This window comes from Pongo abelii, chromosome 9 (genome assembly GCF_028885655.2).
Source record: "Pongo abelii isolate AG06213 chromosome 9, NHGRI_mPonAbe1-v2.0_pri, whole genome shotgun sequence".
In the NCBI taxonomy this organism is placed as follows: Eukaryota; Metazoa; Chordata; class Mammalia; order Primates; family Hominidae; genus Pongo; species Pongo abelii.
In genome coordinates this window covers 31,469,855-31,485,592 of record NC_071994.2, presented here as the reverse complement: position 1 = coordinate 31,485,592, position 15,738 = coordinate 31,469,855, and the positions used below count along the sequence as shown (strand labels likewise).

At 38.7% G+C, this 15,738-nt stretch overlaps 1 protein-coding gene across 2 annotated transcripts in view; it reads left to right on the top strand.

Moving 5' to 3' along the window:
- Positions 1-15,738, top strand: part of TRIM44 (tripartite motif containing 44) — a 162,898-nt gene that overhangs the window by 72,105 nt on the left and 75,055 nt on the right.

Below are 15,738 nucleotides of genomic sequence, written 5' to 3'. Positions count from 1 at the left end.
GTCTCCCTCTCATCTATGTCATTTCCTGCCTGTAACCTTCAGATAAAGGTAGACTTTAAGGTATATAATGACAGTAACTTTGCTGTATTCTTTTGTACATTCAGAATACCTTGTTAAGAAGAATAGGCACTACATTTAAATGGTAATGTAGTATCATTATGGTAATAGTAATGGTATCAGGTGGACTAACTAGATAAATTTTTGTATTGTTCTTTCTTGATTGGAATTGGATTGATTTTTTTAATGGGCTCTAGATCTAGTATTCTTTATTTCTGACCTATAATATCTTTGTGTCAGACCCAAGACACCTATATGATGAATCCTAGGGTACAGGTATACAAAACTTTATTTAGGAAAAAAAAAAAGTTCTTTGTGCTTCTGTATTGCCACAGTTGAATACAGTTTAGAAGTGCATTTTATTATTGTCTCAGCCTTGCAGTGAACCTGGACTGTGGTTTACTTACCCTTCCTGTCATTCTTCTCAAGCAGTTGAAAACAGACTCCGGGAAAAGCTACAGCTGTGTCATCAACACAATTGAGGAATATTTGTACAAAGTAAAAGGCAATGTCCAGATGGGTCCCATCTGTCACATAGAATCAAGGGCTGTTAAGGCTGGGAAGTATCAGAATGGTCATCCAGGCCACTGCTATTCAAACTTTATTTTTAGCAGAAGCACCCTTTTTTGAAATGGACTTTAAGCAGAACCTCAATGTGTAAAAAACAATTTTTCTCTGGTTAAACTTGGGGCAGCATTCATTGAACTTTCTCTCTTCTTCAAAATAGACCCTGAGGAGCTTCTGCAGTGATCTAGGGTTCCTCAGAACTCAGTTTGAAAATCACTATCAAGTCCCTTATTAAAAGAAGCTGAAGGAATTGTCAAAGGTTACCTTACTGGAATCAGGATTTGACCCTTCTTTGTTATTTTGTTTGTTTGTGTGTTTGCTTTTTACAAACCAACAAAAACAGTTTCCTCTCTTTTTTCGTTTTCCCTCCCCATATCCTGAGCCTCTTTCTTAGCGCCAAATGTTGTCCCACATCTGCGTCTCTTGGTGTGTTCTTCCCTTGGAAACTATAGTTTTTAACATCTGCTCTGGAACAACAAGATCTTGTCTAGCTCCTTGTCTACTATGGCTAAAGCCAAAGGCACCCAACTTTAAAAGGCATAGGCATCTTGCTTTAAACCTACAGGGTTTCAGGGAACCACTTCAGACTCCATCTTTCAACCATTCTCAGGAACAGGCTCCTTCTGTGTTGTGGTTCTTTTCCTTCCTTCCTCACTCTTCCCTCCCTTCCTTTTGTTCATTTAACATATATTCGTGACCTACTGTGTGTCTGGCACTGTGCTACATCCTGGGTATATCATGGTGACTAAAGCAGACATAGTTCCTACTCTTGTAGATCCTAAGTGTAGTGGAAGAGGCGAACATGTAACTGGGCAATTACATGGTAGGGAATGTGTTCTGATAAGTTTAGGCTACTTTAGGAAGGGCTCCTAAGGTTAGTCTTGGAGGGTAAGGGGAGGCTTACCAGAAAAGGTTATATATAAACAGAGATCTGAAAGGTTGGAGCAGAAGTTGGTTTTTCTAGGTAAACAAATTCTGTGCCAGTTCCAGACAAGAGAGGAGTGGAAGAAAGACAGCGGAGCCCAGATCATTTAGGGCCTTATAGACCTTCTTAAGGCATTTAAGCACTATACTGAAGGCAATGGGAAGCTATTAAAGAATTTTAAACAGGAATTAACCTGAACAGATTTGCATTTTAGAAGTGTCTCCTACCTACGGAATGGAAAATGAATTGGAGGTGGATCAAGAGCCTGGGAGACTTCCAGGCACAGTGATGCACACCTATAATTCCAGCTACTCAGAAGGCTGAGGTGGGAAGATTGCTTGAACCCAGGAGTTCAAGAGCAGCCTGGGGGACATTATGAGACTCTGTCTCTAAAAATAAGTAAATAAAAAATAAATTTTAAAAATTGAGGTTGGGCACAGTGGCTCACGCCTGTAATCCCAGGACTTTGGGAGGCCAAGGCAGGTGGATCACCTGAGGTCAGGAATTGGAGACCGGCCTGACCAACACAGTGAAACCCTCTCTCTACCAAAAATACAAAAATTAGCCAAGGATGGTGGCGCACACCTGTAATCCCAGCTACTCGGGAGGCTAAGGCAGGAGAATTGCCTGAACCTGGGAGGCAGAGGTTGCAGTGAGCCGAGATTGTGCCGTTGCATTCCAGCCTGGACAACAAGAGCAAGACTCCATCTCAAAAAAACAAAAAAATTGAAAAATAAGAAAAGAGCCTGGGAGACTAGTTAGACTAGGTTATCGATGATGGGAGCCTAAATCAATATCTTCTAGTTACTGGTTAGGTTTTTATCATTTTGCAGAGACCTTTGGTTTAGATGCACTTTAAACTATCTCCTTGGCCCTCCTCCGCCTTTTCTCTCAGGATTAGCTCTAGCTCCTTAAAATCCAGTCCAGTCAGAGCCCTAGACTTACTTTCCCAGAAAAAGAGTTTAAACAAGACCATGATAAAGAAAATACCTTGGCAGAGGTAATGTGCAGGCTCCACAGGATAGCAGTGGCATTTCTGTCTTAGGAGAGCCAAATTAGGATGAACACACTCATCTTTATAGCCACATGCCAGAGTCACATTGATTAGAAGAATACAAGGACCGTATGAAGAGATTAACTCCCTTTAAAGATACTGTTCAGTGTGAGATTCTGGCTTTAGAGTTTAACTGCAGATACCCTTGTATCATTTTGACAAGATAATGGAAAGGCGTAGAGTTTCTTTACTTGTAACCAAGATGTCAGGCCGTCTCCCTTGAGCCAGGCTGCTATGGAGGTCAGCAAGGAGTCCATTGGACTAGGAGTTGACGGATCCCTTTTTGGTACAATAAGTACCAAAAATAAATGCATGTTCTGATTTGTCAGAAAGAAGGAGGAGGAGTCAAATTTTCTTTTTTAACCTTTAAATTCCTACTTGTTGGTTCAATTCACTTTATTTGTATTGAACTACCATTTGGCTCAATTTATTCTGATTAACCCTTCAAGGCAAATTGCCTTTGATCTGAAATTTTTCTGATTTATGATATATACTTTACCATTTCAACAAGCCAAATAGAGTTTTGTTCCAAAGGCTTCTGTATTGCTGACAATACTAAATGAGAGATTGATGTATAAGGAAGGCAGAAAGGAAGTGTGGGAGTCCCTGCACAAGGGATGGATGAGAAATGAAGCTGGAGACACTGAGTTCCAGTTCTGCTTGGATCATTATGCCTGTGTCTCCTTTGCTAGCATTCTTTTCACACAGCCACTTCTCCACTGTCTACATAGAAGTCCAAAGAGAATTAGATTCCAACCAGTCTCCGTGGTGGAAGGAAAAAAGAAAAACTCCTGTCCTATGGAAACGTATTTGTCTATAATGGATCTTCCTCCCTTTCTACTAGCTGGAGTGTCTTGCCTTTTTTCCTCTTTTCTGTTTTGATTTCCCAAGCTGTTTGATATTAGGGGACCAAATGTTGTGCTTTTAGTCATGTCTGTTCCTTGCCCTGAATTTCATTGTGCAGTTATGCTGCTGATTTACCACAATCATAATCACAGCTACCATTTATTGACTTCATTATGTCCAAAGTGCTTTATATATATTCTAATTTAATCTGCATGCAAACCTCATGATGTAGTTATTAGCCCACTTGTCAAATGAAGAAATTAATGCTTTGAGAGATTAATTTGCCTTGGATCACATGGCTAGTAAGTGGCAGAGCTATGACTTGAATCTAGTCTGGCTTCAGAGTTTAACCACCAAGTGCCCTCAGCCACCATTTGGACTATGTTCAAAATGGCAGCATGCTTCTCTCTGTGACCCTATACAAAAGCCAAGAGGATTCACACACAGTCCTCAGAATATGACTTTGGTCTTTTTCCTCTAACCTGGGAGTTCTTCAATTGCTTTGACATTGAATTGCTGTGGCCCCTGTTTTCTGCAGGTTGCTTCCCCTCTCAGCCTCTGTCATTATAAAGGGAATGTCTTTGTCTCATTCTTACACAGTATCCTCTGAGGGTTAGCAGAAAAAGGGGTGCTCCCTGGGGAGCAGCCAACTAAGCCTGCCTTTGACTCCACAGAATAGCTGTCTGTTGCCTCTCAAACTGGTATCTTACTCCTCAGATCCATGATACACAGTCATATAGCTGGCAAGAATTCTTGGAGCGCATGGAGAAACAGAAGTCCTAATATGTAGAACATGTGTATTAACTGCTGTGGAGTCATCGTTTAAGAGAGTGTGTTTGACTTTGGGAGACTGAAGTGGGCAGATCACGAGGTCAGGAGATCGAGACCATCCTGGCCAACATGGTGAAACCCCATCTCTATGAAAAATACAAAAATTAGCTGGGCATGGTGGCATGTGCCTGCAATCCCCGCTACTTGGGAGGCTGAGGCAGGAGACTCACTTGAGCCAGGGAGTCAGAGGTTGCAGTGAGCCGAGATCGTGCCACTGCAATCCAGCCTGGTGACAGAGCAAGACTCCGTCTAAAAAAAAAAAAAAAAAAAAAAAGGTACCTTTGAAGCCCAGAGTGATTTTTTTTTTTTCCCCTAAGCAGAAAAGCAATTTACACGTTTGGCATCAATTTTCTGTCTTCTCTGTGCTATTATGAGAGATCTTGTGTTCACTCCCTCACAGATTGACTCCTTCTCTACTCCTGCTGGAGCCTGCTGAAAAGTAATATATATCCTAGGAGAGGGGGTGGCAATAGGATCTGTTGGCGTAAAAGCTATTGTGTAGTGGGAGGAAGTCAGAGAGGGAAAAGACCCTTAAACTCTTGTGCTTAGAGGAGAAGGAGGAAGATCAGGATTAGATTTTGATTTGCTATTGAGGTTTTCTGTAATTTTTTTTACCCTAAGAGGAAAATGGCTTTTTAATAGTAACACCACACTTGGAACTTCTGTAGAATTTTTCATCTTCAAAGCTGGCTGTTATTCAGGCAAAAAGCTCCTGCTGAGATCACTGTGAATCTGACCCATACTGATTCTGCAATCAAACAGGAAGCGTGTTCTGAAGGAGTAGGAGCCGAAGGAGAGTCAGCAGACCTAGCTTCTATTTTTGATTCTGTCTGTGACTGACTGTGTGACCTTGGGCAAGTCGTTTAACATCCTTGTACTCTTATTTTTAGTTCCCTGTAAATATTATCCTCACCCCTCTCCACTCTTTCCTCCACCTAGTTTTGGGGATATCCTTGTGAGAAGGAATACAAGTCTTTTATCAAATATGGAGTGGAAACAACCTGCTTACAGATTCTATAATTTGGTGGATTTTTTTTCCTCAATTTTGTTTCTTTAAAAATTATCTTGGGTCTGTATTCTAGGTACTTTTTTTCCCCCTCTAAATGAATAACCATATGTTCTTAGATATGGCATTTCTCTTTCTATTTAGGTTGTAGAGATGAAAGAGGACTAAGTTAGTGATACGCTTAGGTTTCTTTTGTCTTCTGATTGCAAATTTGTGGTTTGGTTGTTGCGTTGTCTTCATTGCAGGAAGTCTATCTGGAAGCTGAAGAAAATGGCTGTGATACTTGTGACATGGAATGGAACTATCAGGACTGCTTATTATGCAGAGTGGGGTGCCAACATCTAAGTTGGCCTTCAGCATATAGAGTCTCTTAATTGTCACATTTCCCTGTTATGGAACCTGAGTTGACCTTATTTTTCCATGCTGATAAGGATTGTTTATCCCTTACTTAAGTCAGGTGAAAGTTGAAGCCACTCTATGCATTGTGCTGCCTGTCTATACCCAAAGCATACCTCCTTGCTAAAATAATTGATTCAGAAATTTGCCTGTAAGAGTCACAACTTTATTTTGTGCATGTTAGGATATTAACCAGAGATTCCATTCACAGCTGGAAAATTCAGCTGAAGTGCCTCTAGCTTATTGCATCTGCCTCCACCTGGAAATGTTGACTAGAAGCAGCCTATATTTTTAACATACATCTACCTACTTTATAATGCTAAGAAAAAAGGGCCCAAGAGGAAGGGGCATGGATGTCACTTTGCATGCTATGGTTTAACTCTAATCAACTTGTTTGCCATCCGGTACAATAGTTATGATGCTTGGCAGGCTAACCTTGTTTATATATTTGGCCTCAGAACTTATCAGGGTAACATTTCCCACTAGGAGCTCTATTCCCTAACCTTTCAGACAACAAAGATTGCAGAGGAATTCTTTCTTTCAACGAACATCTTAGAGTGCCTAATGCCAGGCCCTCTGCTAGGCCTTAGGGATATGAAGATGACTAAGGCTTTGTTCCTGCATTTAAAGTCTCGAAATCTAGTTTGAAAGAGAGCTAAATAAACCATTTTAATTTTATTTATTTATTTATTTATGAGACAGGGACTTGCTTTGTCACCTAGGCTAGAGTGTAATAGTACAATCACAGCTCACCGCAGCCTCAACCTCCCTGGCTTAAGTGATCCTCCCAACTCAGCTCCCACCCCCATCAGCGAGTAGGTGGGATAATAGGTTCATGCCACCATGCCTGGCTAATTTTTTTATTTTTTGTAAAGATGAAGTCTCACTTTGTTCCCCAAGCTGGTTTTGAACTACTGAGGTCAAGTGATCCTCCTGCTTCAGCCTCCCAAAGTGCTGAGAATACAGGCATGAGCCACCACATCTAGCCAGCAATTTAAATTTTCTATTTAAGTGCAGTGTAATAATTATTATGATAAATTATAAAGAAGTATTGAGTGCCAACTATATGTGAGGAAGTATTTTAAACATTTACATATATTATCTATATATATGGATATATATATGGTCTATATATAGGACAACAGTCCTAATAAATAATATATTAATATATTATTAATTATTAATATTATATTAAATATAATTATATTAACTATATTAATTATATTAAATGCAATTATATTAAATATAATTATATTACATTAAATATAATTATATTAAATATAATTATGTTAATTATATATAAATTATATATTATATTATATAAATATATAATTATATTAATATTATTTTAAATATTATGATATTAATTATATTAATATCATTAATATATTATTTTTATTTCTAATTTGAATGAAAAAACTGAGTCACAGGTTATACACTCATGAGGTCACACAGCTAAAAAGTGGTAGAGCCAGCATTCAAACTCAAGTAGTCTGACTCCAGACTGCAAGCTCTTAACTACTGCAATATAATGATTCTCTGAAAAACATGTTGGATGTAGAGTAGGTTCCAACTAACTCAGGATAAAGAATCAGAAAATATAGCATTTCTTCTGGACCTTGACAAATGGTTAGGTCTAGGCTTCTTCAGATTGGAAAAACAGGAAAGCTGTCTAAGCAAAGAGGTAAGTATGAAGGCTCAAGGAGTGAAAACACATGTGCTGTGCGGGGAATGGTGAATAACTGCATGACTGGCCTGGGGCAGGAGACAAGACTAGAAGGTGGGTTGAGTCCAGCTTGTAAAGGGTGAAGTGTACCATGTTGAGGCACCAAAAGTTGTTACTGTTTTCTGTTACACTTTACCTCTTGACTACAGCATTGCCCCCTTATAGAAGAAATGGACAGACTTCTGAATCTTACAGGTTTCTTCCTCTAGTCACATCTCATGATTTGTTATGGGTAAATTGCTTTCTTTACATTTTTGTTTCCCCATCAAAATCTCACATCTTATTATACTTAAAGGACAAATATGTTTTGAAGCATTTAAAGTATTCCCCTTTTGGGGGTTGCTCTTTTAGATGGAAAACTAAGCAACTGAGGTAAAGTAGTTGTAGAAGGGAATTGTCTATTTGATTTGTGTCTGTTTTGATAGCTTCTGCCTTCCTCTAATTTATTCTTTCTTTTCTTTTTTTTCCACCACATTTATTACATAAAAGACACTGATATTCTATTCCATCATTATCATCACTAATGTTTGTGACCCACTAAAATGATTTCCCAGCTCATCAGTGGGTTACAATCCATGGTTTGAAAAACACTGCAGCACATTTTATGCTAATCTGCCATGGATACAGGGTTACCATGTCCATGATACCTTGGCGTGAACTAGAAAAAGGTGCCCTTTCCTCAAGATGCCTAATTCCATCTGCCAAAAAATTGTCATAATGTGCTGACTTTGTTAGAGTAAGATACTGTCATATGCCAGAGAATAGTTAAAAATAAGTAAAACTTGATGTCAACATTATCAATGGTGTGCCCAGTAAATAATTATGTTGTAAGCACCCTGTGCACAACTGTACATATTTGCCCTGGTGGACACTAAACCAGATGACAGAATAGGTTGGAGGTGTTTGTTCAATGGATAAATTATCTCAGAGTACCTGTATACCAGGGATTTGTGACAGCTGTTTTGCCTTCTTAGGGCCTTTCTGCTCATTTCCCAATTAGAGTAGCCAGATAAAATACAGAACACCCTTTTTAACTGGAATTTATATAAACAACAAAAAAAATTAGTATGAGTATGTGCTACACAATATTTGGAAGATACTCATGCTACAAAATTCATTATGTATTTCAGAATTGCTAAAAGATTATATCTTAAATGTTCTTAACACAAAAAATAAGTATGTGAACTCATGGATATATTAACTAGCTTAACGTAATTGTTCCACAATATTTACACATATCAAAACATCACATTGTATCCTATAAATATACACAATTGTTATTTGTCAATAACATTTAAAAATTAAGAAATATTTAAAAACATTCACTGTTATCTGAAATTTAAATTTAACTGGGCACCCTGTATTTTTTTTTATTTCTTCTTCAGTGTTTAAGTTCAGGGGTACATGTGCAGGATGTGCAGGTTTGTTACATAGGTAAACGTGTGCCATGCTGGTTTGCTGCACAGATCGTCCCATCACTTAGGTATTAAGCCCAGCATCCCTTAGCTATTCTTCCTGATGCTCTTCTTCCTCCCACCCCCAACCCTCTGACAGGCCCCAATTTGTGGTGTCCCCCCATGGGTCCATGTGTTCTCATCATTCAGCTCCCACTTAAAGTGAGAATGTGCAGTGCTTGGTTTTCTGTTCCTATGTTAGTTTCCTGAGGATAATGGCTTCCAACTCCATCCATGCCCCTGAAAAGGACATGATCTCATTCCTTTCTGTGGCTGCATAGTATTCCATGGTGTATATGTATCACATTTTCTTTATTCAGTCTATCACTGATGGACATTTGGGTTGATTCCATGTCTTTGCTATTGTGAATATTGCTGCAATGAATATATGCATGCATTTATCTTAATAATAGAATGATTTATATTCCTTTGGGTATATACCCAATAATGGGATTGCTGGGTCAAATGGTATTTCTGGTTCTAGGTCTTTGAGGAATCACCACACTGTCTTCCACAATGGTTGAAGTAATTTACACTCCCACCGACAGGTTTTTCTCTGCACCTTGCCAGAATCTGTTATTCTGACTGGCGTGAGATGGTATCTCATTGTAATTTTGATTTGCATTTCTCTAATGATCAGTGATGTTGAGCTTTTTTATGTTTGTTGGCTACATGTATGTCTTCTTTGGAGAAGTGCGTATTCATGCCCACTTTTTAATGGGGTGGTTTGTTTTTTGCTTGTAAATTTATTTAAGTTCCATGTAGACTCTAGATATTAGGCCTTTGTCAGATGGATAGATTGGAAAAAATTTCTCCTGTCTTCCTCTAATTTAAAGTCAAGTTTGGAAAGCACAGTAAGTCCTCACTTAACATAATTCATAGATTCTTGGAAACAGCAGCTTTAAGTGAAATGATGTATAACGAAACCAATTTTACCATAGACCAGTTGATATAAACAAGAGTTAAGAAAGATTTAAGAAAGATTAATAAAACAAGCAAGATAATTATTTACCCCATTATTCCAGTTCACAGTCATAAGTGGCTGGAGCAGCTCAGGGCACAAAGTGGGAACCTGCCCTGGCCAGGATGCCATTTCATTGCAGGCTGCATTCATACCCACACTCACTCAGACTATGACAATTTAGACACACCAGTTCACCTAAGGTGCACATCTTTGAGATGTGGGAGGAAGCCAGAGTACCTGGAGAAACCCACACAGACATGGGGAGAAAGTACAAACTCCACACACAGTGGCCCGGGCTGGGAATCCCCCCGCCTTTATTTTTCCTCATCAACATTATAAAAAAAAATGTTGAATGAAAAGACTCTATTCAAGGACCTGCTGTAGTTTAGTTCCTTCTAAATTAATGGAGAAAAGCAACATTAAAGCACCATCTTCCAAATAGATTTAAGGATTTAGAGGTTTTCCTTAAAAGGTAATCAAACAATTAAGTTGATGTGAAGGAATGCCACATTGGTCCCTGAGTTAGATCCAATGCTGAGGAGTCTAGCTGCAGCCTAATTCTCTTCTTCCTTATTTGTCTTCATAGCTATTTTGGACTAGCACTAAGCAGAGTGGATTTTAGGAAGTCACACAACTTCAGTCTGTGTTTTAAGAATAACTAAATTTGATGTCCTTGGTTATGCCTCCCTCACCTGTGGACAGCCACAGCAAAATTGATGGTGGTGGTGTCTTTTTCATTTTAGGAGAAACCTGCTGGTCTTAAGCATCTTGTCACATTTTTTCCCAGTGAGAGGCAGGCAAGAGGTCAGTAATTCTATTTTCCCAACAGCTTCCAAGGGTCCTTCCTTTTTTTTTTTTTTTTTTTTTTTTTTTGTAGCTCTATGTCACTGAACTACAGTTACCTCTTTATCCAGAAGCTGAAACAGCAGGCATCTGTAACTCATGCTGGCAGCACATGCTGGTGGAGTTTTTTGTTTGTTTGTTTTCTTTCCAAGATGATGTGAAGTTCAGAGTCGAAGAGTGCAGATTTTCTTAAAGTTAGAGCTGTAGGGAGGTGGCTTCAGAACTTTAAGAAAGGTAGCCAAAGGCTGAGTTAAAACTGGAGTACCCTAAATGGTGAGGTTTTACCATGAGGCAAATTCATGTGCCTATACTTGTTTGGACCCAGGACCTAAACATGAATGGTTGCAGGTTCGTAAAATAAATACTTTCTTGTCTATAAGCAGGGGGTTCAGCGAAGAAAAACATTTTCTTATATAAATGCCTCATTCCTTCTTAGCACCACTACCAGTTGTTCCCTGTAGGTTTGCAATGTGGTTATAAAATGGAAAAGCATTTTGTTTTCTTGGTGAGTACATGTCTTACCCTCTGGTTTCATCGTTTCTATTTAGAGGGAAGTGAGATTGAGCATGAGAAAAACAGTGCAAAGAGGGAGGAGCTGACAGAGTTGCAGCAAAAGCAGGGAGAGAGGCATTTCTCAGCTGCTAGATGCATCTTGATCTAGATACTTTGGGACAGCTGCCATTTTCTCCCACCTGTACAGGTATTATTGTCTCTCATACAAGGACTAGTTAAAACTCACTAAGCTGCCAACTTTTCCCTACCTTTCAGGATTGTCCAGGGTTAATAGTTATCCAGCAGTAATACCTGCCTGTGTATTGAACATTAACTAGGAGCTAGATCTACATATATAGTTTCAAAGTTTTAAAACAACTCTGTGAGGACAGTTATTCTAATCCCATTTTTGTTTGTGTATATGAAGATAGTGATGTTATAAGAAATTAAGTGACTAAGCCGTGATCACACAGTTAGAAAGTGACTCAACCTGGATTAGAACCCAGATCTATCAGGATTAAAATTCGATGCTTCCAACTATTATACTGTACTGCCTTTGTCAGAAGATGGAAGATTCATATCTTCCAACCTCATGGCCAGGAAAAAGTAAAGCTGATGGATGGAATTATGACAAGCCAACAGGGATTTGGTACTTTTATGAGAAAATTTTTTCATTTTCTTTGTTAAATGTCAACAAGCAGTTTGTCTGAGAAGAAAGTTGAGGTGGGGCTTGCTAGGAAAGTGCCTAAGGTGGAATGAACAGGAACTTCTCTCCCCAGACAGGTAAACATTAGTTTACTCACTGGCTTTTGTGGAGCCAGCAACTGCCATTGCCTCTTCTGAAAGAGCCAGTGTTCACCAAGTGGCAGGTGCAGGCCAACTGTTACCATGGCAACAGCAGGAGAGGCAAGCAGTTTAATTCCCGAACTGATAATTAACTGGGGTTTACGGTGCGGGGCGGGGAGAAAAATGGGGGGATAATTGTTGCAGAAGGGAAAACTTAGCAATTACCGGCAAGTTGCATAGATGAAAAGGCCAGGCACAGATGCTCCAGCCCAGCATGCTCCTAGCTTTCGGCACTCATTCCCTCAGGTTAGGAATTTTTGATACACTAAAGTGAAGGGTTGAATCCCTAGCCAACCGAGTCTTTTTAAGGAATCTCTGAGGAAAGAAGACTGTCACGTAGGCTGTGGAAAGAAATACAGAGGGCCAGATGAATGACTACCTGAAATTATACCACTCAGCCAGAAGTGACCCAGAAATCCTATCTAAACTCTGCAGGAGGGATTCATACTTCGTAATAAAATAGGACCCATAAAGCATACTTGTTGTGGGTGTCTACTTCTTTGGGTTGAATAGGGGAAAGTGGCTTATTAGAAAATAAAAGGAGGACTCGAGGAAGTGATGAACTTGTTTAGGTACTTAATCATCATAGCTATTAGTCCATCAACCCTTCAGAGACTGTGTTAATGAAAGTAGCCAGCACTCACATGGATGATTATCTATCTCATTTAATCCTCAAAACAATTTAGGAAGAACATGCTATTAATATTCTCATAACCGACTCAGAAATGTTCAGTACCTTGACCAAGGTCATAGAGCTAGTAAGTTAATGTACTGAATCTTATCCTATTGGGTTGTATTTTTAAAATAGAACCTATGCTATTCTATAGAGAAATCGTGGTCCCAATCTACAACAAAATCAGACTTAAGCAGATATAAACAATTTATAATAAAAAGGAAAATATTTTTTCTAGTAAAACAAGGTTAGCTGCAAAATAAAATATCCTGAATGAGCAATATTGGAGAATATCCTTTTCTTTTGAGATCTATCAGGCTCATAGCTCAAGATTAGCCCTATGTCCCAAGCCCTGATCAGGTGAATAATGTGAGTCATGATTCTTTCCTAACTTGGTTCTATGGCTCAGGTGGGGTAAAGCTCAGAAGAAGAGGAGGTTTGTTGACATTAAACAATGCAGAGGCTGTCCAAAACTCATCTAAATGATCTGTTAGAACCAAACTTCCATGATGTATGTATTTTTCATGGGAAAAAATGCCATAATGTACGGCAAGACTTCCCTGTATTCCTTGGTGTGTGTATGTGTATGTTAGAGAGAGAGAGAGAGAGACAGAAACAGATATTTTACTTTGAAACAGTGAGTCTCAGTTGGAGGAGAAACATGGCATTCATTCAGCAGAGTTTTTAGAGCACCTGCTTCATTCTAGCATTGTCTTTGGTGCTAGGGATATAACTGTAGAGAAAACATTCAAAGTCCCAGCCTTCAAAGAACTTATGCTATAGAATCTTAAGAAAAGGTAAAGGAAGGTAAGTGATGTGTAATTTAAAAGCACATTTTAAGGAGACTCATTAATCCTTCTTTCAAAATCTATTATAGAAAATAAAATTTACCCAGTCCTTCTGGCTGGTAGGAAGATATACAAAAGATAGAATAAGAATAAGAGAGCAGTAGAGGCCAGGTGCTACAGCTCACTCCTGTAATCCCAGCACGTTGAGAGGCCTAGGCAGGTGAATTGATTGAGGCCAGGAGTTCCAGACCAGCCTGGCCAACATGGCAAAACCCCGTCTCTACTAAAAATACAAAAATTAGCCAGGCATGGTTGCACACACCTGTAATCCCAGCTACTCAGGAGGCTGAGGCACCATAATTGCTTGAACCGTGAGGCAGGGTTGCAGTGAGCCGAGATCGTGCTACTGCACTCCAGCCTGGGCAATGAAGCAAGACTCCATCTCAAAACAAACAAATAGAGCAGTAGAGGTTGATAATCACTATTTAAAACTATGAGGTTACCCTTGATTTTCCAGAGGTTTGACAAACTAATAAGTTAATATTGCCTTTGCAAGGGAAGAAATTAATATCAAAATTTGGGAGCTCGACTGACACAGTAATTATGCTGGAAAATGTAATTTTGCCTCCATAACAGAGATGGGATTATTTCAAGAAGATCTCATTAATGTGCTGTTCATCAACAAATAGGAGTGTAACCTTTCTTTTATTAGATTAATACAGGGTCGTGATGCAAAAGGCTGTTGGAATAATTCTCACTCCTTTGTTCTAAGAAAATAAATTAAGTACCGTCTTAAAGTCTAGATATGGAAATTAAAATCATTAAAGACAGAAAAACAGTGTGGCCACTCATTCCAAAATCTCCATGAGCCTTCTGTCATTTCTATAAAATTCATTCCTTTATCCATTTATGAAACAAATTTGATCAAGTGTCTACTATGTGCTAGGTAGTGCTAGATGTTGGAGCTATAGTAGAAACCAAAACCAAATGCAGTCCTTGTTTACATGGCGCTTACCACATGGTGAATGGTCTCTCCTCCACATTTCGGGGGCATATATTTATTCTGTGTCTGCTCAACTCACATTAAAGGATCGGCAGCCTACTAAAACATTCATGTCACTTTTAGCTGTAAATGGAAATCCCCAGTGCAGAGCTTTCTAGATATATTAAACTAAACACTATTTTAGCTCTTAGTTTGCTCTTCTAAACTAGGGTTCCATGGTCCAGTAAGTTTGGCAAAGGCCACCCTCTTGGAGTTCCACAAGTTTCATGATGTGATAAAGACTTTGAGCAGCCTTGTGATAATGAAATACGTTTACTTTGTTTAACCTGGCATTCCCAAACTTATTGACTGTAAGACTCTTTTAACCCCTATCACATAAATGTAAGTCTTTAGAAGCGGTGTTCCTCAAGCTATACTATGATGCATGCTGCTTTTTCTCCACTAGATGTTGGGACTTGTTGCTAATGACTGACATGCAGAAAAGGGTATAAAGAAAATGTAGAGTCATTGTCTTAGTTGAAATCATCTCTTCACCATACTTTGGGACTTCTAGGACATTTCTCTGCTATTATTCATGTAATTTATTTGTACCGCAATTAAAAGTGTAGCTATCAGGGGTATAGAAAATGAAGGTAATACATATTCCTGGGAAAAGGAGGCCCAGAGAGGGCTGCTCAGATATTTTTAAAAATTGCCATTAAAAAAAAAAAAACTTGGATATACATAATTCCATTTAAAAAATATCACCATAAATAAGTTTTATGTTCTTTTCATCTTAATAATGTGATTTTTTTCCTATTTTTAATAATAACAACGCAGTGGTACCACTGTAAAACAAGCAACCCAGCACATTGCCTAGCACAGAGTAGACACTCAAATCTTGGTTAAATGAATGAATGAATCAGGCAGTGACAAGGAACATTACTAAATATGAAGCAATGCAGAACAATTACATTTTTCCAGTTTTAAGTCATTGCATAAAGTGGGCCAATCCTTTTATGTCTTGATAGTGCCTCTTACATCTAAAAGCTAATACATGTTTATCATATGTTGGGAAGAACCAAGAAAACATTTTACAAACCCTTAAGTACTGCATCTAACGAATAGTAATTTTTTTTCACCAATGATCATGGAATTGCTTTAACTTTCAATGTGTGAGAAATTTCTCTAATATGGCCAGGCCTTGATGCCAAATGGATTATACAGTAGGATCACAGTATTCTGACTAAAGGCCAAGAGAGAAGGGCAGTGAGACCAGGATATCAGG